A 25,711-nucleotide genomic window follows, 5' to 3' on the forward strand; every position below is an offset into this window, starting at 1 on the left:
AAACTTACTGCATGAGGAATTTCTTTAATAGTTCTATTTGGATGCCAAATACATTTACAGGGAGCGCATGTGCTAAGAGATAACAGCAGCTACTTTTGTAAGAGACGCTCTTATCTGTAAACGCTGATGTTCAGGCACTTACATACATTTTGTGAGAGCTTAAAACTAAGTAAATGGCAAGAACATTTCAGACAGCTTTTTAAACACTTCCCCTAACATAAAACTTACCAGTCTGATGGCCCATGTCTAATGAAAAGTATTTTGAGGTTTGTTTTTTTTTAAATATGCCAAGTGGTCTACAGAAATAAAACCCTATTTTTGTTTTCTTTAGTGGTTTTTTCCAGGATAGACATCTGAGCCCAAGTCTGGGAACAAGAGTTACTGAATTCTCCTCCCAGCGTGGAGGAGAGCTTCTGCCCCCATGGCTTCTGATAGTAAATAATAATTCATTTATTATTGGACCAGCTCTGACTTTCAGCTCCTTTACACTTTGGTATGTATATTTTCACTATTTTCCTACTACTCATAGAGTTTCACGTGTGGCAGTGCATGGCACACTATTGGTTGGTACATAAATAATAGTGTGTAAGAAAAGAAACATTCAAAACATCATTTTTATGCATTCCAGGATTTGTTGCCTTCCTGCTGTCTTTGCTGCAGATACAGAAAAAGCATCTCAAACCCTAACTCATGTAACAAGACCCAAAAGTTTGGGATGTTCCCTCTAAACACTGTTGAAAGTATCAGAGCTGTCATAAACATTCATTTTCAATGCATTTAAGTGTATCATGATGGATAGTAAAACTGGTTAGAACAGAACTACAGTCCCATTGAAATTAAAATGCCCATGAGATTAAATTGATTTTTCTGGAATTGGATTTTATTTTGAAGAAAACCCCTTGTAGCTCCAACTTTTCATTCCAAACTGTTTAATTTAGTTTATGTATAAGCTAATACAGTACATCATTTCAAGTGAAAGTAACAAACATCTGAAAAACTGTCAATTCTTTTTGTTTTGTTTTCAGAATTTTGCTTTACATAAATTATCAGAATTTGGGGTTTTTCCCCTCTGGTATGAAGCTAAATTTCATAATATCCATAACATATATGAAGGAGAATTTCCGTGTTTTGCAGGTACCTGCAGGGAACAAATTCTTGTCATATAATGACAGCATCTGATTCCTGTGCTCAGCCCTTCAGCTTACGAATGAATGACTCCAGCACTTTGGATTCATTTTTCCAATAGGCATTTAAGGTAAAAACAGCTTTGGGATTGGTGACAAAACCGAGGGCTCCTTCCCTCCCAGCAGAGTGCTCACCTCACTGGGGTGAAGAATCAGTCCTCTTTTCATTGCTTCTCCTTTTGATCCTAGGAGTCAGTCTTTGTCCAGTGGCCCAGTTTCAACAGGAGGGAAGAAAGATGTCTTCAGTGGTGCAGTGATCAGGGCAGGGTAAAAGAGCTGTGCCCATCCCTATGGCATCTCTATGGCAGAAGAGATTGGCCTCATGAGATACACCAGGATGTTCATTGAGAGTCTGTGGTCGCATCTACACGAGATGCTGACTGTGCAGTTATTACTACACAGTCAGTAGTATTTGCATACACAAGTACTAAATGCTTGAGCAATAGCTGGCGTTACTGTGCCATAGCATCCCCGAATGTCTTTCTGGTGATGCTGACTGCTCAGTAACTCGTTACTACTGTGCAGTAGCTTTGTGTCCTGAGGCAAGTCATTTATTTTCAGCTAAGTGGCTGCATAAGCTTAGATTTCCAGTGGTGGAATGGGATCTGAGCCTAATTGCTTATCCTCTACATACCTCTGAGCCATAGGTATATTAGCCACTGATGAGCTAGTCAGTAAGATTTGTCCATAATGTGGCATGTTTGACACATTTGATTAAAAAGGTCCATGGGCCTAGCCCACTAAAATTGTGTGGGCCACCACTGTTGGGTAGCTAAGAGCCTCTTTTAAAACCAATTAAATACGGGGGACAAAGAATAAAAAACAGGGTGTGCACGTGAAGGTCAAAGGGCCAACACAAGTGCTCCCTGGGGGACACTGAGCAGAGCACACCGGACAGCACCCACTGGCCCTCGAATTCAGCAAGAGTGCAGGCGGCTACTGCCCAGAGATGCTTCACTCAGATTCACGACCGGAGGACACCAAGGAAAAATGCCCCAATGTCCCTGGGAACCCTCCTGGCCAGAGCCTCCCACCGAGTTAGCCAGATGGTAAGCTTGACCAGAGCCAGGAGGAGGTTGACCAGGAGGTCCCGGGCCTTAGTGGGACAGTGGATGGGGAGTACATAAATAAAAAGGTGTGGGGAAAGGTGCAGCCAGAACCTCAACAGCAGGTTCTGGAGGAGGAGGTGCAGAGCTTGTGGCATGTTTGACATGAACAAATAGCCAGATAAACCAATAATGGTCCACAGCTGAACCTCAAGGACCCCAGGGATGTTATCAACCCATTGTGGTGTTCAGAAGGGATTTCTGTTCTGACAGCTGAGCAGAAACCAAATGACCATCTCTTCCCACCATCAACCTGTAGCCAAAACCACCCCAATTTCAAGTCCATGCTCTTACAAGAGCCAGTGACTCTAGGCGTCTCCCTTCATGAGGACAGATTTCTCTTAGATCCAACATCCACCTCTCTTCTCTGGTTTCCTTAAAATAAAGTACAAAAGTATTCCCAACCCCCTGCCTTCTCCATACATTTCAGGTGGGATCATGTAATCGCCCTACCAGAGGCCCCAGTTTACAAACAAGCAACAAGGCTAAAGAAAGAAGATCACTCATTTGTAGAAGTCTCTGCACCAAGTCAATGTCAAAGGCAAGGTTTGAATTAAGAGGCTTCCTGCCTCCGTTATTCATCCTGTTCTCCTGGATCCTGCTGCCAACGGAAATGGATTCTGCACAGTGAAAAGGTCCTATCAAATGTGAGACAGGAGTTTCTGATTAATTAAAAAGTTTGATAGCAACTGCAGTTGTTCAGGCATTGGACATGACATTTAACTTTCTGGCTTCATTCTCTACAGCTGTGACATTGAGATAACCTGACAAGTTGTCAGGCTATGAACGTTACTGGATGTTTAGGAAGATCCAAAGAAGGTCTAAATGTTGCTATTCCTAATGTCATATTTTTCAGCCACACCTACAGTAGAATTATGTATCAGTTGAGCCACAAGTCAGGAGAAGAACATTTTATGCAAGCAGATAGGAACAAGGAAATGAACTGCCCCATCCACATTACACCGAGTATGTTGGAGTTTAAAAATATACTGAAGAGGAGCAGTTGGGTTGGATATCTATCATCTTACAAAGCCATCTGGGCATAGAGAAATTCATATATGGATATATATTTCAGTCTTGAATTTTGTTATCTTTCTGCAAAGGCAGGTATCAAATTTAGGTGCAAATAGCTAAAGCACCTTAAAACACATGCAGATGCACTAAGGCGCATTAACGCTGTGTAGTCCCAAGTCAGTCCACCCACCGCATTAATGCACCTTAGTGCATGCATGTGTAGACACATGCCTAAATCATCTTAATGTGCGTGAGGAAAATGCGCGTTAAGTTTTGGTGTGCATAAAAGCACATGTAGACATGCTGAGAGACTTATAGAAGTAGATGAAACTTCAGGAGGCATCTAGTCCAACCTCCTGTACAAATCCTGTATCTGTGCTGGGGTTTGGACTAGATGAGCCTTGCCATAACTTCCAAGTCTGTGAGTCTGTGAAACATAAAATTGGGAAAAAAAATATTTCATGGTTACGTATCTAAAAAATCAGCTTAGATTTTTGCTCAGGTTTTCCAAACATTTCATCATGAGAACCAAACAGATCAAATTTCACCCTTAAGGGTATTTGTCCAAGAATGTTATTAGTAGCTCAATAATAGCATTAAAATTGAGCCGGACAATACATATAGCACATGCTGTCTACACAGAATAGAATTTAAAGTGTTATGTTTTTTAAACGTAGACCTCAAAGTTGGATTGTGTCTTCAACATCTCCCATCACATTGAACATTATGCTCTGCTCATTGGATTGACATAAGAGGCACAAAAAAAATTAAAATACTTGTCCATGGACTATACACTATGTGAATGGCCAAGATGAAGATTAAAGCAAAGTTTCCAGGCTCCTGTTCCCCTAGCTTTTTTCTTTCTACTAAAATTGTTCCTCTGCACACAAAGTGCAAAGGTACAGCATGTTGAAGAAAACATTCCAAAGAGCGTGCGGTCAGCATTGCAGCGTTCCCATTCAGTGGACGGAGATGTTGTCTGTGTCACTGAAGGCTTGATTCCAATAATATTGTCCTTCTCAGTATGGGCCAGTAGGACTGTGCAAAGCTTTGGTCCCTGATTCAGTTTGGAGGAGATTCAACCCGATTTGGTGGCTGAATCTCCAAATCTGAACTGAATCACAGGACCCTTTAATCTCTCCAAATCTAATCAGAATCCAGAGATTCAGAAAGATTTGGAGATTAGGACATAGACGCAACTTTAAATGTTTTTTCTATATACTGCTAGGTAGCAGAGGCTCGTGAATGCAGTGATGCTGTGGTGCATTGAGTGTCCCACAGAAGCACAGGGGACTCCCCAGTGCGCTCAGCAGCAGACCTGGAAGTGGACCAGAAGTACATTCAGTCCATTTCCGGGTTCACCAGGGAGTGTGCTGGGGGTTCCCCTGTGCCCTCCAGCTTGGCATCTGGTGCCTCCTGGGTCTGGGGGGCACCTGGGGTCCCCCTGTGGCTGATCGCCAAGCCAGAAAGGTGATGAGAAGCACCCCAGCATGCTCCCCAGCAGACCCAGAAGTGGACTAGTAGTACTTCTGCCCCACTTCTGGGTTTGCCGCTGAGCACATGGAGGGCTCCCCTGCCACTCCTGTGGGACACTTCATGGACCCCAGCATCACAGCATTCATGAGTCACGTCTGCTACCTCAAGATATGTAGAAAAAACTTTTAAAGCTGTGTCTATGTCTGAATCACTGATTCTCTGAATCAGCATCGAATCTTCAGATTTGGATTTGGCTGAATCTAACCAGGGACAGTGATCCAAATCAACGAATCGAATCACTGTCCCTGATTCAGGCCAAATCCAAATCCGAATCGAATAGTGCCCACTTCGTACCCCTTATCGGCCACCACAGTTCATCACACAATCTACATAGGTTATAATAGTCTGGGTTGCATGGGAGATCAATTTGAACTCTGCATATTGTACTTATTACTGGCAGAGAAATAGGGAAAGTGAAGTTTTGACTACTGTTTCACAGACAAACACAAAAATTCCCATTATGGATTAGAATAATATTTGCTTAGAAATAGAAACATTCCCATTTTTGCTTCCTGGAAGAAAATGCAGAACCTCCACTTCATAATGTCCAATTCCAGCTCTGAAGAACACCCTTTTCTTTCTTGATTCAGGATCATTTCTAATTGGTCTTTTAAAAAACAGTACTGCGAAGGTCAAGGGTCTGTTATTGTTGAGTACTGGTTATACAGCATTATATTAAAAAAAAAGAAAGGTCATTACAAAGTTTATACATTCAAGATGATTTTATATTGCCCTTTTACATGGTTCTTTTATGTTGATTCATTACTCTATGCTGTATGTAGCTCTGAAGATTAACCATAAGATTAACTTCTCTTAAGACAGTAAAATGATTACTGTACAACTACATTTTTAAATTTCTAGTAACTTTAAAGTTTAGAGAAAAAGATTTTAAGTAAATGAGGGAAGCTGGTAATCTGTCTTCTGGGTTTACACTCTCATAAGTACAGTGACCAGAGTATATTTGGCTTTGCAATCAGATTTCAAACTGTGTACTAGTTGAGATTCTACGGAGACGTTTACTGTACAGTAGCATCGCATGGCACCAACCCTGATACGACACTACTGCGCAGTAGTAACAAGCTACTGTGCAGTCAGCCTTACGAGGAAGCTGTGGAGGGATGCTACTGTGCAGTAACACTGGTTACTGCACAGTCATTTAGTACTTGTGCATGCAAGTACAAAATGAATGTACAGTCAACATTTCATGTAGATACAGTCAGCATGTGGTTTCTTTAAATCCAGCCTATGTTGTGCAACTTTGGAGGACATCATTGAATTTTAGTTCACCTGACATTTTAGTTTGCTTATCAAGAGCTGTCAATGATGTGAAAATTATTTTTAAATTATTGGAATGATTAAAAAAAGCTAATGCCTTATAGAATCAAATGAGGTTTCCATGGGGGGTTTGTAAGTTTTACTGTTAGTGTATATATCCATATATATTTTATAATACCAGGTTATGGAAATTGTATGGCATATAGAGGTTAACTTAGCTTGATCACGTGCCCTTTTCTACAGGGCAACCTCCATCCAGGACTTGCATATCATGATCATATGTTTAATTGTAGTATATAAGAGTCACTACAGGTTTCAAGAATTTATAACGCTGAGAAAGGAGAGCAATGCCTAGTCTAACTTGTTCCCAGTGAAGTCAATGGATACGGTAAGGTGGAACCTTAGGGCATTTTGTCATGTGCTTTGGGATGTGGTGCCGAGTGCTTTAATTAGCAAGCCACGCTAATTACAAGCGCCCGTGCGTCATGTGTATCAGTATCCCCACGCTGCAAAATAGCAGTGCGGTGCTTTGACCTAAACTTCATTAAACATGTTTTATTTCAAAGCTCCACCACCACCATTTTTCAGTGTGGTGATGCTGATACATTTGATGAGGAAGGCTGACAGAGAACATCAATTTCCATGCTCTGGCAGACTTGATTAATTTAGTCTGCTCCAATGCACTGAATTTCTAGTGCGTCGGAGCAGGCTCCCTGCACGTCTAAAGAAACCTTAGAGATTTTACTGGTTCATGGAAGTACTGATTTCAATAACAGCAGGATTAGGTCCTAACAGGGCGTGCTATACGAGACACTGCATTGAGATAAGAGGTTCATCCAAACCCTGGTGTCTCTTTGGGGTTGAAGCATCTCATTCAAGAATGAACTTTAGGTAGTTCCTTCCTCTTGGGATCAGCATCTAACAGCACTGATCTTTTTGGGATAGCCTGGTGGATACTGCACACACCCCTGGGGTGTAGGAGAGCTTGTTTTTAAGTCTTTTCCCAGTTGAAGGGATTCAAATCCATGTTGGCAACTTGCCAGGAGAGTGTCATAACCACTAGGCTATAAAACTGTCTGGGTAGGGGCATGCTGCACCCCTCCAGTTGGAGAAGCTTGGCCACTGTATGGAGAGGAATGCACGAGTCCTCAGGATAGATGGAGACCAAGCAAAAGAGCTTGTTACTCTCTATACCAGTGAAGCTGGCTCTCAGCTTGGGGGAAGGTGTCCTGAGGCCTGGCCTTGCTCGCTCCTCAAACATTTTACAATAGTCAGTCATTGATTAATAAAGAGAAATAACCTAATACCAGGAATTGGAGCCTGAGATTTCTCTGTGGAATGCATTAACCACTAGCCTATATAGCCATGTTCCATTTTTCTTGCCGTCCTTCTTGCTGCATGATTTTTGCATTCCTTTATGCCTAGTGTCTCAGCTTCCTCAACACAAACAGTGAAAGGATGTTCCCCCAACAAGCTATTCCATCAACTGGCAGATGGGGCACTCTCCTGGGAAGTTGGAGACATGGGAGTGAATCCCTGCAGTCAGAGAAGAATCTAGATCTCAGGGCATCTACTTGCTAGTGAATGCTCCAGCTACTGTGCAAAAAATGGGGTCTTCCTTCTCCAGCTGTGTTTTTGGGTGATCAGGGCCATGGATATATTTTATGCTCAACCCAATTATATGAGTGCACATTGCTTTTATTTACAGCCTGCCTATAAGATCAGGCTCCTCCAAAGACTTAGATGGAGGAGAGGCGCCTTCCCGTCTTCATTCTGGATCATGGTGGAGCTTAAGTGAGAGAGCGTATCTCACTGATTAGACGGGAGTGCTTTGGTACATGCTCAGAAGCTCTTGCTTAGGCACATGGGATTTTTTACATATACACCAGAGGGATTTAGGCACCTGAGGTGAGAGATGGAGGTGGACACTGGAACAGGGTTATTCTGTATCACTTTGTGAAACTCAGGCACCTAAATTCCTCCTGCATCCCATTGAGGTGCCTAGTTAACCAGTCTGGATCTGTCCCTTGCACAATCCCACAACGCATAACCTGATACCAAGAATTGGAGCCTGAGATTTCTCTGTGGAGTGCATTAACCACGATCTTGGCTCAACAACTGTTTTTGCTGCAGTGTAGCACATTTTATTCCTTACTCAACATACACAAAAACTCTGAATCCTTTGTGCTTTCTGTTCCCCTGACCTCTGAGGCACATTACGCTGGAGACAGCTTTAGTTTGTTCAATACACAGTGTGATAAAACCAGGAATAAGCAACAATGTTATTACACCATAAATGTGCCATTACTTTGTCACTCACTCCTCTCAAACCTTTAATTGCACATGGGGCTCGTGCTTCCAGCTTCCGGAGAACACTCCTGTGCACTCCAGACCAGAGTCCAAAGTGGCTTGTTCCCAGTCATGACTCACAGTATACAGCATACCCTCATCTTGGTAATATCTGTGTCTAGCTATGGATCCTCCTTTTGGCCTTTCAAAAGGCCATCCATGCTCAGCAGCCTGCTTGCATGTGCTCCTTCTAAGAAATCAACCATAATGAACGGAGTAGCGTATGCAAGAACACATGGCCATTCTTCATAGACTAGCTAGTGCTAAAGCATAATGAGCCCCATCCACTGAAGTCCATGGGACTTCTCTGTAGGAATATATCTACATGTTATGCTTTGAGTAATACTCAGTTTTTGTAACAGGTGTCCCAACTGTGTGTTTTATTCTATGGCAGCATCAGGTGTTTGATAACATTTGCAAAAGCTTAACATCTTCATCAGTGACTTGGACAAGGGGGTGGAAACGGGGTGGAAAGCACACTGTTCAAGTTTGCTGATGACACTAAGATGTGAGGCAAGGTGGACACACTTGAAGGGAGAGAGAGGCTGCAAATAGATTTAAACAGACTACAAAAGTGGGCAGACAAGAATAGGATGGGGTTCAATATAGACAAATGCAGGATGCTGCACCTTGGGAGAAGGAATCCACAGCATACATACAGGCTGAGGAGTTCCCTTCTTGAAAGCACAGAGGCAGAAAGGGATCTTGGAGTCATTATTGACTCCAAGATGAACATGAGCCGCCAATGCCAGACCACAGCCAGCAAGGCCAGCCATACCTTGTCATGCATTCAAGGGTGCATCTCAAGCCGGTCCAGAGAGGTGATACTCCCACTCTATGTGACTTTGGTCAGGCCGCAGTTGGAGTACTATGTCCAATTCTGGGTGCCGCACTTCAAAAGGGATGTTGCCAGTCTGGAGAGGGTTCAGAGGAGGGCCCCCTGCTTGGTGAGAGGGCAGCAGGACAGGTCCTACGAGGAGAGACTGAGGGACCTTAACCTGTTCAGCCTCGGCAAGAGGAGGCTGAGGGGGGACCTGGTGGCTGCCTACAAGCTCATCAGGGGAGATCAACAGCAAATAGGTAGAGCCCTTTTCTCCCCAGCACCACCTGGGGTGACAAGGAACAGTGGTCACAAGCTGATGGAGAATATGTTTAGGTTAGAGATCAGAAGGCAATTTTTTACAGTTAGGGTAACCAAAATCTGGAACCAACTTCCCAGGGAAGTGGTCCTCGCCCCTACCTTGGGCAAATTCAAGAGGAGGTTGGACAATCACCTGTCTGGGGTCTTGTGAGCCCAGCATTCATTCCTGCCTGTGGCAGGGGGTCAGGCTAGGTGATCTGTTCAGGTCCCTCCTGACCCTAGCTACTATGAAACTATGAAACTACTATGAAACTAGGAGATTCTCATTTTAATTTGTGAGGCTGCTGAGCATGTGATAAAGGGAGTCACACAGGAAGGGGCAGGCCCCCGACTCCCTAAAAAGCACTCTTTTGAAAGAAGTACAAACCCTAGGAAACATCCAAAGGCAATTTGGCCCTTCCATAAATATCATCTATTGTGAATAGGAACGTTTCTGCATTCTCTTCACAATGACATTTTCCCATGAGACTACATTATATTTGAATAACGCCAGGACTTCAACCACAAGAGAGTTGCCAGAATCTGATACCAGCACAATGGTATTTCCTGCAGACAAAGACCTGTCAAAAAGTAGAAGGAGCTTTTAAATTATCTTTCCACCCCACGTGCCTCAGGATGGCTGCGGGGAGCTAGGGTGACAGGCAGGCAGAGGAGTCCCCAGCTGGCCCTGACAGCCTGGGTGGGACCAGCTGCTGAGTGCCTGAGTGTCCCCAGCTGGTGCTAGTTAAGTGCCTGGGTATGGCTGCTCCATATGAGCAGCAGCCCTTGCAGGGCTCCTAAGGCTCCCAACAAAACATTTCCCTAATCCCGATTCTGTTCTCCTAGTCCTGGTTCTCAGTTCCTAGTCATATTTCCTGCTTTTTGGTCCTCTGTTCCCTAGTCCGGTTCCCTGTCCCTAATGCTCCTCTTTCTGCCTGAACCTCCTCCTGTCCTTCATCCTCACCTAACTCCTTTCTTGCACCCAGCTTCTGACCCCATTCAGACCTTTGGACAGGGTTGACCTGTGGCCCATGACCCCTTCAGCTCTTGGACTTCCCAGGTTTGTGCCTTTAGCCCCTGAACCTTGACCCTACATGTTTGGATAGTGCCTGTGACCTTTGTGGTTAAGGCATTGGACTAGGACACCAAGAATTACATTTCCATTATCAAATGTCTTGAATATCTATGGGCAAGTAACGCAGGGTCCAATCTGTTTCCACTGGAGTCAGTATCCATGCTTCAGTTTCCCATCTGCAAATAAAACGTCTCAATCCTCATGGAAATGTTGTGAAGCTAATGTCATTAATAGGAAAGGGACATTTGGATACTACTGTTCTAGAGATCACATCGAGAGAGAGTTGTAGAGGCCACATTGGAGCCTCCTGATTAATTCTTTCCTTTGAACAATCCTCAAGGATCATTTTTTTTTGAGACAGATCTTGCTTTTATTAATGGCTTTGTTACAAGAAGTGGGAGTGAACTAATGAAATCTGCTGATGGCACTAAGTTAGAAGGACTTCCAGTGCAAACCAAATTCAGCAGGAAGAACTGGATGTTCTTGAATATTGAAGGCGTAGGACTCAGAAGAAATGCAATTGCATGAAATGCAGGGTCTAATAACATTTCTGCTAAGAGCTGGGAGCTCATCAGCTAGAAAAAACTGGCTGTACTAACTGATCACAGAATGTCTGTAAACTGCCAAGGGGTATATCTACTGCACGTCCTGTGTGAGAACAGGCCTGCCACTGAAAAATAAGCCCTGCCCATTTGGGTGTGCTCTGAATGTGCCTCAGCTCACAGATGTTTGGTAGCAACAGCACAGGACAGCCCCAAAAGTATGGTTCTCAGGCTCTCTCAGTGACCCAAGAGGTCCCTTTCAGACAGGGTATAGGTAGGGGTGGTGATTCATAGTGGTGATGTGATAGCAGCAAGAATTCTATGTTAGTGACATAGGTAGACAAGGTTCTTTGGGCAAATCTGTTATCTTTCATTAGAGCAACTCAAATAGTTGGAAAAATTCTTCTTAGCAAGCATTCAGGCACACATGCCCTTCGTCAGGTGGAGGAAACGTTTGTAGATGGTCTGTGGTTTTCCTGGATGTCATGGTAAAGCAGCCAGAGACCAGTAGGTATGCAAGAAAGCCAGTCCATTAAAACGTAAATTGTAAATTTACTGACTACCTTGATTTATATTTTAATGGACTGGTTTTCTTGCATACCTACTGGCCTCTGGTTGCTTTACCATGAAATCCAGGAAGAGCACAGACCATCTTCAGCCTGATGAAGAGTGTTTGCACCTGAAAGCTTGCTAAGAAGGATTTTTCCAACTATTTGAGTTGATATGGGATCTACCCAAAGAACCATGTCTACCTATGTCCTTAGACCAACACGGCTACAATCTACACTCCTGAAACATGTTAGTGTCATGACACTTCTGGAGCAGAGCAGGGGAGAAGGGGGGCGATTATTTAAATGGAAAGGAAAGTGGAGAGAACAACACATTGAAAGGGAAAGGTGAGATGGGTAAGGGGAAAGGAAAGCATAAAGGATAGTTATACAGTGAAGCTGGGGGGAAGACACTATGGGGGAGAGGAGAAAGTGGATAGGAATACACAAAAAATCAACACAAGGCAAAGAAAGTCCAGTGAGTACCATAGAAAGTTGTTTCTGAGGGCAGTTCTATATCGATATTTAAGGCACATGCCTGAGTTTGTGTTCTTGTACTCCAGGGACCTCAGTCTGTGTATCACAAGTACCAGCATCTTCTGTGGATTGACCTTGGTACACCAAAGTATTTCCACAATGTGTTTGCTGTGGTACATGCCTTGCTGCAGCATGTATCCCATGTTCCCTGAGGTCAAGGAAAACAGAGCCCTTCTAGAAATAATGCAGCAGCTCTCTTGTCTTTCCTCATCAGCCCCCAGGTGAGGTGGCACGCGACCTGTCAGTCCACAAAACTTTCCTGCTGCAAAACGCACCACCAATTTTTGGACTCAGTGATATGTGTTCAGTCCCTTTTGGGGTCTTATTGATAGGTGAACTTGGTCAGGGAGCTCTCTATTCTGGCATACAAATCTTTCATAAGCATGTTAAAAAGCACCAGCCTCAGGACAGACCCCTGTGAACCCCCACTAAAAACCTCCTGCCATTCAGCTGTGGATCCATTTATAGTTACTCTTTGCTTGCAGTTAAGGACCTCATGGTGGTGCGGGGTGGGTGTGGACAAGAATAATAGAATACCACCTAATAATATATTCTAATAGAATATCACCTAATAATAGAATACACCATAAGACGTTGAGTGGGTAAGGTAACTAGTAGGGTGAAAGTGCTAGACTTTAGGAAAGCTGATCTCAATGAACTCAGGCGATCAGTCAAGGATGCACTGCAGAGTAGGAGATTTGAAGAAAGGGAAGCCCAAGAAGGGTGGCTGCGCCTTAAGGAAACGATCCCTCGGGCACAAAGCAAGACGATCCCTGAGCGAGGCAAAAAAGGGAAAGGGGCCAGGAGGCTTCCATGGCTGACCAGAGAAATCCAGGGCAGCCTAAGGGCCAAAAGGGGAGCACACAAAAACTGGAAACAGGGAGAGATCACCAAAGATGAATATACCTCCTCTGCTCGTGCTTGCAGGGAGGCAGTTAGACAGGCCAAAGCTACCATGGAGCTGAGGATGGCAACCCAAGTAAAAGACAAAAAGAAATTGTTTTTTAGATATATAGGGAGTAAAAGGAAGGCCCAGGGAGGAATAGAACCCCTACTAAATGGGCAGAAACAATTGGTGACAGATAGGGGGGACAAGGCTGAACTCCTCAACGAGTTCTTTGCCTCAGTGTTCCTAAGGGAGGGGCACGACAAGTCTCTCACTGGGGTTGTAGAGAGGCAGCAGCAAGGTGCCAGACTTCCGTACGTAGATCCTGAGATGGTGCAGAGTCACTTGGAAGAACTGGATGCCTTTAAGTCGGCAGGCCCGGATGAGCTCCATCCGAGGGTGCTGAAGGCACTGGCCGACGTCATTGCAGAGCCACTGGCGGGAATATTTGAACGCTCGTGGCGCACGGGCCAAGTCCCGGAGGACTGGAAAAGGGCTAACGTGGTCCCCATTTTCAAAAAGGGGAGGAAGGAGGACCCGGGCAACTATAGGCCAGTCAGTCTCACCTCCATCCTTGACAAAGTCTTTGAAAAAATTATCAAGGCTTACATTTGCGAGAGCCTGGCAGGACAAATTATGCTGAGGGGAAATCAGCACGGGTTCGTGGCAGGCAGATCGTGCCTGACCAATCTAGCTTCCTTTTATGACCAGGTTACGAAACGCCTGGACACAGGAGGAGGGGTGGATGTCGTATACTTAGACTTCAGGAAGGCTTTCAATACGGTATCCCACCCCATACTGGTGAACAAGTTAAGAGGCTGTGACTTGGATGACTACACAGTCCGGTGGGTGGTGAATTGGCTGGAGGGTCGCACCCAGACAGTCGTGGTGGATGGGTCAGTTTCATCCTGGAAGGGTGTGGGCAGTGGGGTCCCGCAGGGTTCGGTCCTTGGACCGATACTCTTTAATGTCTTCATCAGCGACTTGGACGAGGGAGTGAAATGTACTCTGTCCAAGTTTGCAGATGACACAAAGCTATGGGGAGATGTGGACACGCCGGAGGGCAGGGAACAGCTGCAGGCAGACCTGGACAGGTTGGACAAGTGGGCAGAAAACAACAGGATGCAGTTCAACAAGGAGAAATGCAAAGTGCTGCACCTAGGGAGGAAAAATGTCCAGCACACCTACAGCCTAGGGAATGACCTGCTGGGTGGCACGGAGGTGGAAAGGGATCTTGGAGTCCTAGTGGACTCCAAGATGAACATGAGCCGGCAGTGTGACGAAGTCATCAGAAAAGCCAATGGCACTTTATTGTGCATCAGCAGGTGCGTGACGAACAGATCCAAGGAGGTGATACTTCCCCTCTATCAGGTGCTGGTCAGACTGCAGTTGGAGTACAGCGTGCAATTCTGGGTGCAGAAATTCAAGAGGGATGCGGATAACCTGGAGAGGGTTCAGAGAAGGGCCACTCGTATGGTCAAGGGCCTACAGACCAAGCCCTACGAGGAGAGACTAGAGAAACTGGACCTTTTCAGCCTCCGCAAGAGAAGGTTGAGAGGCGACCTTGTGGCCGCCTATAAGTTCATCACGGGGGCACAGAAGGGAATTGGTGAGGTTTTATTCACCAAAGCACCCCCGGGGGATACAAGAAATAATGGCCACAAGCTACCTGGGAGCAGATTTAGACTGAACATTAGGAAGAACTTCTTCACAGTTCGAGTGGCCAAGGTCTGGAACGGGCTCCCAAGGGAGGTGGTGCTCTCCCCTACCCCGGGGGTCTTCAAGAGGAGGTTAGATGAGCATCTAGCTGGGGTCATCTAGACCCAGCACTCTTTCCTGCTTATGCAGGGGGTCGGACTCGATGATCTATTGAGGTCCCTTCCGATCCTAACATCTATGAATCTATGAATCTAAGAACATTTAGTGGAGGGGAGCTGAGTGCTGCACAAACCTATCTTGTCGTCTCCAGGCAGTGATGAGGACAATCTGGTGGCATTAAAAAAGAGATGCGAGTCAGTGTTATGACCTGGGAGAGATTTCACAGGGGTCCTCTGTTCATTCTGTTTTCTTCTTTCACTGTGGCAAGGAGGTAAACCCCAAGCCCCATGACATGGCATGACCCCTATTCTATACATAAGCCAAAAAGATCCTTCCAAAACAAAACTCTTCCCTCCTTTAACAGGCATCGGTCACTTCTCTGGCATGGTGTTGTCCTCACTGAGCAACTTCTTCCACAGTTCCCTGACCACCTCCAGCCTGGTGTCCTCTGGGACATACTCCAGAGTCTCAGTGGCCTTGGATGCAACCCTAGAAAGCTCCTGGTCAGCCTCCACCAATATGTCTGCTCCAAACATCCTCAAACACCTCTCAACATCCTCATAGAGAGAGATGGGGAACAGACATCGATGGACCTTCTGCTAATTGTCCCAGGTTCATATGCCATTACTTTTCTGTTCATTTGGTGTACTCGCTAGAGAAGTTCCTGATTTGGTGAATGCTTACTGCTTCAGCCTTCGGCACAATCTCTCAATAAACAGGTCCTTAGTGATGTTCCTTTGCATATGACTTCCCAATGATCAAAATCCAGCAGTGCTCTGCAGGGCGCTGATAGATCAGTCAGTCAGAGGCCATGCTTGGGAGCTCAAACAAGTCCACTGAACAGCTGTGTCACCAATGAGGGAAATGATAATTTAAACCAAGGGTGGCCAACTTATAGCATAGGTCCCATAAGTGGCTCAAAAAGCCCCGTTGTGTGGCATACAGATGATCAGGGATGGGACAGGCAGCACAGTGACAAATAAGGCAGGGGACAGAAAGCAGAGCAGCAGATTGGGCAGGGGAAGGGAATTGGAGTAGCACTTGGGTGGGGTATGGGGCTAATTTGAGACATGCTTGCCAAAAACAATGGCCCCCGATCAGCTAAACCAGGCACAGGGAATTCAATAAGAAATTTCCAGTCAATCCAGCAGAGTGAAGTCAGCTCAACAAGGAATAGAGAGGCTTGTGGTGGTGGATTCAAGGGACTGTGCCATGCAGAGCTTGAATCAGCTCCACTGACACTGCAGGAGCAGGGGAGGGTTTTGAATGCAAGGTGAGGCCAAAGCGCACTTGGGCCACGTCCACAGGAGCAGGAGCACATGTTTTCATTGACACAAATAGCAGCAGCACACATTTTTCCACATTCTGCTGCAGCGCATGCCTCAGTTTCTGCAGTTTGCAATGGGACACGTTGTCCCACTGCTGCATGTGCTGCAGGAGGGGCTGGCTGGAGCACAGGGTGCCTGAGGACAAGGCCAGCCAGCAGGCAGCCTGCATGCTGAGGCACCCTGTGCCCCAACCACCCAGGGAGTGACCAAAGACTTCCAGCTCCCCCGTCTCCACGTGCTGCGAAGCCTTTGCACTGAGGCACCCTGCACCCCAACCAGCCACTCCCCAGCTGGATAGTGTGCAGTGTGCCTCAAGACAAGGGAGCAGGCAGGGGCGCACTTTGCAGTGCAGGGGCTCTGTCTGCCTCAGCATGGGGGTCCTCAGCAGAGGCCCCCAACCGAGGCACGCAGAGGCACATTGCACCCCAGCCAGCTGGGGAGTGGCTGGCTGGGGTGCAGGGTGCCTCAGTGCAGGGGCTCCACAGCACACGGAAATGGAAGAGCCTGCCTGCTCCCCCATCTCTGCGTTTGTCCTGGCACATAGCACTTTGGCGTGCTTCGTGCCACTTTATTTTTCAGGGGTTTTATTTGCTACTGGGAAATCCTGGTAGTAAATTTTGCCCCAGTGCTGCTAATTAGCAACACCACACGTTGTTTAAAAGGCAGCACATGAGGTTTGTGGTTTCCCCAAACCACATGTGCTTGCACATCTGGATCTGGCCTTGGGCTCTGACCTTAGAGCAAATCAAAGTGCTACCTGGTGTGGTGGCAACCCAAGGTTCAAGAGCACTTTCAAGAGCGCATTCATAAATAGATGTGTAGTTATATCCTGAAGAGCCACAGGACCCTACTTGAGCTGCTTCTGCCTGATTGAGACCTGTGAAGCCTCCTCTGCAGTTTTCCCCCACAGTCACACGATGGCAGGACCTTTCTGGGTCCTACTTTCAGTATATTCTCAATATAACGACTATCATGAGAGCACCATCAGGGACTGGATCATGGGACATCCAGAGCTAAGTGCCTGAAAGACTCAGTCAAGCAAGCAAATTAGCAGGTTCCTACCCAAAGGTGGGTCAGGCGGACTACATATGACAAACCATTGGCAGTTGTTAATACCCCCCAGGGCTAATAAAGTCACCTCATGACAAGATATGCCACCATGATAATAAGTTTAAATATTACTGAACATCAGTTGAAATATTACTAGCCAAATCACATCGTTCTTAGTAAGACAAAAATCCTATTTCCCTAAGCCAAGTAATCAGCAGTTTTGCTTGAGGAAGTGTTGGTAAGAGCTAGCTTGGTGTGTTTAAACCTGAATCATTTCCTGTAGCCCACACCATTTAATGTTTTCCTTCACGTGAAAGTGCCCTGTGTCAGGCGGTGAAGTCACAGCAGGTGCTGCATCATTTTATGATGGACAATCGGCTGATTATCAGGACACTTTTCTGAGCTAGAAAAGATTCCAAATATGCAAGAGGTCATGGACTAAACTGGAGGAGGAGATGTTCAAACAGTGTTCATCATCAAGAAAGAAAGAGACCAAGAGACAACGAGAGAAAAGAATATACATGGTGACAGTTTGCAACTCAAAGCAAAGATGAGGATTGAAGCTATCAATTTGAGAGGGAGGTAAAGGAAACAAGTAGCATTTTGAATTAGCAGTCAGAAATAAACACAATTTGGGTAAGGTTTGGCATCAGGAATATTGAAGCATATCATTGAGAGCCATTCATTTGTATTAGTGTCTTTGGTTGCCCATCAATGCAGTTGATCAGCATAAAAGTAGATAACTGACCAAATTTATATTATTTCCCACTACAATAATTTTGTGAAGGGCTGGAGTTCGTTTCTTCCATAGAAAACCTCCTGGGTAGGGATCTCAAAAAGAGGCAACATTTTCTGCTTCTTCCGTGTGATTCAATCAGGGGTAGGAGGTGAGGCCATTCTTCCTCAAGTGAAACATCTGTGGATTCATGGATCATAACGGGAGTTTTCCCTGAGTAAGCAGCACAGCATTTTAGCCTGTAACTTTTCAGCTGGCATTTTTATTCTAAGAGCACTTATAGAAGAAGGTGTACCTTCACTGATTTGAATCAGCTTCTTCACAGCAGTGCCCAAAGTCTTCAGTTTGATGATTTGTGGAAATTAAGGTAATCTTGAGTAATCACACACATCCTAATCCCTTTTCTTTCTTTCTCACTGAAAAAGATAAAGGACAGAGACACTAGAGCCCTTGTAGGAGAACTTTTTTTTCACAGAAAAGTCACTCACTGTCTGACTTCACAATTCTTGTGCTCAAAGGACTTCTACCCAATGCCTTTACAACATGAGTGTGGGAACAGAAAGGCATTAGCCAATGGATGTGACGTGCCAGGACTTAACATGGACAATATCTTCATGGTCCATTATAAGATACCTGGTACTCACTAACCTCTGAACTTCACCAATGATAACAACCCTCCTAAACCATCTTATCTCTCCTTTATCAGGTTTTCACTGCATCTCTCCTGCCTGTTGAGTACCTAACCATTTCTCTTATATCCTGTCCCCATCTACATATGGAATTGTACACAAGTTTTTGTTCCGTCTGTTACTTTGCTTTGCTATGTCTCTTTTTCTTCCAGAGGCTTTTTTGAAGTGTATTGTTGGTGCAAACCGATGTCAAACTTGTGGCACCAGAAAAATTGTTCTGGAGGCACAAGCTGTGAGCAAACACATGTCCTAGCCCCTTATCTGCTCCAATTGCCCAAAAATGTTGCCATAACCAAAGGTTGTCACAGTGTGTGGAGCCTTATGAGCTGTTTGCTCATTCCTTGTGCCAAGAACTCCCCTGCAGGGAGTTCCCAGGGTGCACATACAGACCTGCACTCCCTGCACTCCAGGAATCACCTGCAGGGGATTCCCATGGCACTCATATCAGGCTCCCGTGCCCTGACTTGGGTAGCATGTCTGCACACAGGAGAACTTCATGCTGCCATTCCACCTATCCAGCTTCATGCTGCCATGCCAAGAGCCCGTGGGCATTCCTCCACTTGCAGATGTGTGCTGAAATAATCCCCTGCAGTCTATCTCACTTCTGAACCCCAACTCCAGACATTATTATTGCACTGGATTAGGCATCTGCCATAGGAGTGGCAAGGACCCAACTCTACAGGACAGCAGCCCCGGCTAATAGATGTGTGTGAAGCTTTGGTCGCCAATTCCATTCAGAAAAGATTCAGCCTGATTCAGAAGCCGAATCACCAAATCCGAATCTAATCGGGAGACCAAAAAAACCCTCCAAATAGATCCAGAGCCTCCGAATCAATTCAGAAAAGAGTCAGGAAAAGACTCAGAGATTTGCCAATTTGGAAGGTAGTCTTGCAGGGGAACAGAAACTGAGAAGAGGGAGGGGGAGCAGGGGGACAAAGATTGACATCTATAGCTGGCCAATGACTATGATCTTTCCCTAATCACGGTGACAGGGGAAGGGGCGTAGAAACAGCACATAAGCCTCTGTCTGGAGCCTTTCTGTCCCTTTTGTGAGCAGTTCTGCCAGAGCAAAAGAGAGGCAGGCGGCTGGCCCAGAAACAGCTGGGTGGGCAAAGATCTAACCAGCACCAGGAAGGCCACCTGTTACAGGCTATCATCCCTGCTGTTTTCATCCCGCTGTGCCTTAACACACACACAAAGTCACACATCATAAGTTTTGCTTTAAAGAGTTTGAGGTGCCCCAGAAACCTCTGTACCTATGTCCTTGAAACTTAGCAGGTCTCATGCCCTCCGAAAGGGCTAACACACACGACATGAGTTTTTCTTTCAGTGGTTTGAGGTACAGTTTCCCAGAAACCCCTGTACCTATCTCCCTGAAACTTGGTAGGCTTCATGCCCTCAGAAGGAGCTACCATCCCTGCTGCTTTCATCCAAATCTGCCAAAAACTGACAAAGTTACAGGTATTTCAGTGATTCCCCATTATGGTCTATGGCCAAATCACCAAATCTCTCTGAATCAGTGCTGAATCTTCCATAGCCAGTTCGGTTGAATTGATTCAGGACAGTGATCCAAATCTCTGAATTAAATCACTGTTCTCTGAATCAGCTAAATTCGAATCCAAATCAAATACTTTCCTATTAGCTAGGACTGTGCGCAGCTTTGGGTGCTGATTCAATTTGGAGGAGATTCGGCACGATTCAGCGGCTGAATCTCCAAATCTGAATTGAATTGGGAGACCAACAAAAAGGCTTGAATCAATTCAAAGTTCTCCGAATCAATTCAGAAAAGATTCAGAGAGCTTCAGAGAGATTTCAAGATTCGGGCAGTTCCTGCTTGCCACCGCAGGGAGCTGGACCCGGACTCCGTGCTGGTAAGTAGAGGGTGGGGAGAGGGGGCTGAGGGAGAGGGGAGGGGGCCATGGGGGAACCCCTACCAGTCCCCATCCCCCGCCTGCTCTCCCAGCCCTGTCAGTGGCTGCCCTACCTGGCCCCAGCGTCCTGGCTGTTTAAAAAATAAAAAAGCCATGCACTCACTGGCTGCTGCAGCAGTTGTTAGGGCTTCTGGGGGCTTGTAGCAGAGACACCCCCCCCCCATGCAGCATGGGGTAGCACAGGGAGGTGGGGATTCCGCCTCCCACACACACACACAAACACCTGGCAGCAGCTGCTGAGTGTAGGACTTTTATTTTTAAAGCGCCAGGACACTGGGGCCAGGCGGGGCAGTCATTGACAGGACTGAGAGAGCGGGTGGGTGATGGGGGCTTGTGGCACAGCCCCCCACACAAAGCAGGGCAGTGGTGGGCAGCAGGGATCACTCCCCCCAGTCCCCGCCCAGCCTGGCAGGAGCTGGTGAATGCAATGTTTGGTTTTTTTCCAGCCAAATCCAAAGCCAAAGCGAATACTAGCCACTTTGCACAGACCTGCTGTTCACACAGGCCTGCCAGCTTACATCTGTAAATGCCAATGAAGCAGATCGACTGTGCCATGACCCATCCCATGACCCTACCCGACTCTGCTCCCAAGACAGTGCCATTTACACCCTGTGTCTATCCCAACCATGCAGTTGGTCTAGTAAAAGATATCAACCACAAGAATTTTTGCATCTTTCTTTTCTCCCAATTTTTTTCTCCACCACTCTGACTCTTCAATATTTATGGCTCATCTTTTATGCTGCATACAACACAATTAATTGATTTTAATCCATGTGTGACAACTTCAGATGAATGGATCATCTTCATTTTTTTAGTAGAGGGACTGAGCCCTTTTTTTTTTTTTTTTCCCCTTCCTTTTTAAGTCATTCTGCTGAGTGTATCACTTTTAAATGAATTCAGAAAAGTAGGAAGGAAAGCATTGATCCCACATCCTATTAGCTGCTTCAAGCAATTTTTAGATAATTATCCAGTTTTAATTAGTTAGCATGACAATCACTTTATCCTTTTGGTAATCAGTAAACCCTAGGAAATTATTTTTTTTTAAATAAAAATGGCAAAAAAAAATCATTCTTTTTTCTTACTTTTGACAACTCTTAAATGCTAGCATTATTTTTCTATTGTAAGCCACATGTAAATCTATCAGGCTCCATTTACTTTCATAGTTTCATAGTTGTTAGGGGCTGGAAGGGACTTTAAAGATTGGATTCATGTTGATTTATACCCAGTTGCAATCTGGCCACGTACTGAACTGAGACTGTGACAGGAAAGATTTTGGTACAGTTTTTCTTAAGCTTTTTTCCTATTAGTGAACCATTAATTTAGTGGCATGCCTGAGAAAGTAAGGGGGATAGAAGGCAAGTGATGGAAAATAGGATGGTAACTGTATCTTGCACAGACTGGTCCAGCTGGTCCTCTGAAATAACGGTAAAAATAAGATATGTATATGCATGTTTCCATTCACAAACAAATGCACAATATGCGCTCTACTGTGACTTTTATTTGTTTAATTAACCTGCCAATATTGGTTTCTCCCTGCCCAATAGAGCAATGGCAGAACATTTTAAATCGCTCTAATGTAATTTATAGACATTCTTTTAAAACAATGAAGTTAGTGATCAAAACAAATGTTGTCAAGTTTATTCCAGTGAGGGCCGTCCCTGGGTGGGGAGGGGGAGGGCGGGGAGGGGACAGGGACTGACGGGGATGAATCAGGGTGACCGCCCCAGGCCCTGTGCTTTGGTGGGGGGCCCCACAGAGTTGGGCGGAGTGGCATGGTAACTCCATGCTGCCACCAGCTTTACGTCTGGCCAACCCTCCCCCCTCCCCCCCTCCCCACTGAATCTGCTGCCGAATCTGTTGTGTCTGGTTGCTTGCACCACCCCCCCCCCCCCACCGCTAAATCATCCACCACTGGCTTCCTCATGTCCAGGAGCGGGGCCCCACACTGGCTGAGTTTCCCTGGGCCTCACACCCTGCTCGGGTCAATTCCAGTTGACATCCTCCTCATCATTTCTGTATAGTTTCCTGGGGGTATGTTACAATCTAAAAGGCTCCCTGCATTTTTTTTTCTCCGGAGGTAAAAGTCACCAAAATGAGGATCACATATTGTTTTATATCCCTTCCAAAAGTTGTATGAAATATAGTCTGCATGGTAGAAACATCACAGTTTTACTGAAGCAAAACAGGCCAACTTTGTCATCATGTAGCTGCGTAAAACTCTAAACAGTTTCAGAATACTAAAACTTAAAACTATTCTCCATAGGTTCTGCTAGAGCGGTTGCCCTTTCAAATGACAACAACTTATGATTAATCACCAATTGACTCTGTGTTCATTCACACAAGCCCCTCCACTTTTATATTGTCCAGGAAGGAGGCATGTGTATTAGATAATATGTTGAGTTATAGCCATGCATTGAATTACTTTTACCCTCTTTCAAGGAAGTAATATATTAATCTAGTCAGGTCAATAGCACTAGGTCACAGCTGGATTCAGTATGATTTAATACCTATTTCCTTTTACTTAAAAAGTAATATAAGTAGATTTTTTTACATCAAAAGGAATGGTTTTAATGCTGTCTACACCCAGCTACAAACAAACCAGTATTTCCTTCCCTAATATTTAGTCATTTGAGGGGAAAAATAAGTAATTGTTGAATCCTGTAAGTCTGAATAACATACACCATTTTTGTAAAAATTAAAAGTAAGCTTATGACATTTAGGATCCAAGTCAAATATCTCCATTTTAATGATATTCGTGGGTCAAGAATAATGTCTACAGAAGTAAATAACTGGCTTTTACTTCAGATAGATGCATCTTCTAGATGTAGCATAGAACATTTATTGCTCAAAGATCTGTCAGTATCAAATAGCTGGTATCTCTGGGCCAGACACTGTTGCACCAATTAGGCACCCTGCGCAAACCACAGAAAATCCATTACCATAAAGAGGATGACCCCCTCAAATTTGCATTCTTTCTGGGACTTGATCAAGCGGGAATAGGGTCACATTTAAGCACCTAAGTCCACTTAAGTGCCTACAGAGCAAATCAAGACCTGGTGTTCCCTGATGAATGCTTCATTTGTAAAGTAAAGTTGTAGAGCTGGTCAATGACTTACTGCGTTGGTGAGGCTGAAAGTACGGCTGCAAAATGCTTTCCAGTAGTTACTCTAGGGACACTGTGCTGTGGCTTCTAAACAGCTGATGGGAGCCTTGGTCAGATGATGGGAGCCATGGCCTTGTGATCAGAGAGTGAAGAACCCAAAGTGTAGCAAAACCAGAGGCTGAACCTTGCCTGGGCGTGCCTCCTGTCACTAGAGTCACACAAAGTCTGCCCCTATAAAAAGGGGCAGTAAAGACAGACCCAGTGGGAGGCCCTCTCCATCCGAACCAGCACCATGCCACACCACCTATCCACCCAGAGGCCCTGCCAGTGACCCCCCCTCTGGACAACACCTACTGGACAAAGACCCCTTTCCAGCCTGGATAGGTAGATACTGCCTGCACACCTTTTCCTACAATTTGGACTCTCTCTCCCTGTCTCTCTCTCTCCTCCTGGATTTCAGTGGATTTCAGTCCCTGCACCAAGCCTCTCTAACCCCTGCTGTCATTATGTGTGTGGGTGTGGGTGCACAGGAACCAATAAGACATTGTGTCACCATCTCCCCTGTTCAATAAAACCACTGTCATTTGAAACCCCGAGGTGGGTCATGTTTTACTGAATCCCAATCCCTTCCTTATCTTAAATTCCAGCCTCATTCTCTCTCTCTCAGCTCTAGCTCCCCCACCCCTCTCCACTAGTTTCCCAGTCTCCTCTCAATTCCTACTGCCTTTTTCCTATGACTTTCTGCTGCCTTTCTCTGCTTTCCTGTTGTCCCTGCTGCCTTTCAGTCTCTCCTGCCACTTTTCCTGTAATTTTCTGCTGTCCCCCTGCTTCCCATGCTCCTACTGCCTTTTCCCTGTGACTTTTTGCTGCCCTTCTCTGCTTTCCCACTGACTCTGCCACCTTTCAGTCTCTCCTGCTGCTTTTCCTGTGATTTTCTGCTGTTTGTCTCTCTGTTTCCAGGCTTCCCCCGCACCTTGTGTAGTCCTCTCCCCCACCCCTCCTTTGCAGCTTCCCAGGTCCCCTTGGCTGTCCTTCAATTTTCTCCAGCAGCTGGAGCCTTCTTTCAGTTCTCAGCACCTACTGCTGCTCCCTGCACCTTCTCTAGCTGCCCCAGAGCCATCCTCTGGCTCCCCACATCCAGAGCCCCCTTTTAACACCCACACTTTCCCTTAGTCTCATTTTCCCTCTCCCCACCTACCTTTTCAACTACCCCATAGCTCTGGCTCCAGTCCCAGTCTCAGCCTCTGTGCCAGGATCACTTCCCTGTTGTTCAGGCTTTGGGCATTGTCTTTTAATCAATTAAGATCAATTAACTAAAGTTACCCCCAAGCCTCAGTTCTTCAGCCCAGGCTCCTGTAGTCTACCAGCTCTAATCCTGGTCCTGGTAACTTTAACTCCCTACACTTCTACTTTCTTATCTTAACCTTTCCCCAAGTATCCCAAGTATACCAAGCACATACATACATACACATCACAACACCCAACTTAGGAACTCACCTGTGTGTATGTGTAGGTGGGTGGGATGTGTGTAAATTAGTAAATACACACATATATATATACCTATATAGATATTATTGTGTGTGTGTGTGGTATATGAATTAGTAATCCACGTATGTGTATTGGATGTTCAGGTGTTGGTAACTGGTAACTGATTCTGTCAAAATTTGGTGCGTGTAGTGTGTATGGGCTTAAACTGGTGATAGGTGTGCATGAACCTAAACTATTTATTTTGAATGTGTGTATATCTGAGTTGCTAGTGTGAGGGTGTGTGTGTGTGTGTATATATATATATATATATAGATATATATATATATGGCGTTGTGTACATGATATACAAATTAGTGATCTGTGTCTATCTTTTGGGGTGTATAGTGTATGTGCTTG

General features: G+C 45.4%; 1 long non-coding RNA gene across 1 annotated transcript; it reads right to left on the bottom strand.

The window, feature by feature from the left end:
• Window positions 1-858: 858 nt before the first annotated feature.
• Window positions 859-24,706, bottom strand: LOC109284097 (uncharacterized). Its single transcript, XR_009461482.1, has 2 exons — window positions 23,841-24,706; window positions 859-1,483 (listed from the first exon to the last, which is right to left on the bottom strand). It is a non-coding gene; the product is annotated as an uncharacterized LOC109284097 (long non-coding RNA).
• Between the last annotated feature and the right edge of the window lie 1,005 nt (window positions 24,707-25,711).

The sequence above is a fragment of the Alligator mississippiensis genome, chromosome 1 (assembly GCF_030867095.1).
Source record: "Alligator mississippiensis isolate rAllMis1 chromosome 1, rAllMis1, whole genome shotgun sequence".
NCBI classification, from domain to species: Eukaryota; Metazoa; Chordata; order Crocodylia; family Alligatoridae; genus Alligator; species Alligator mississippiensis.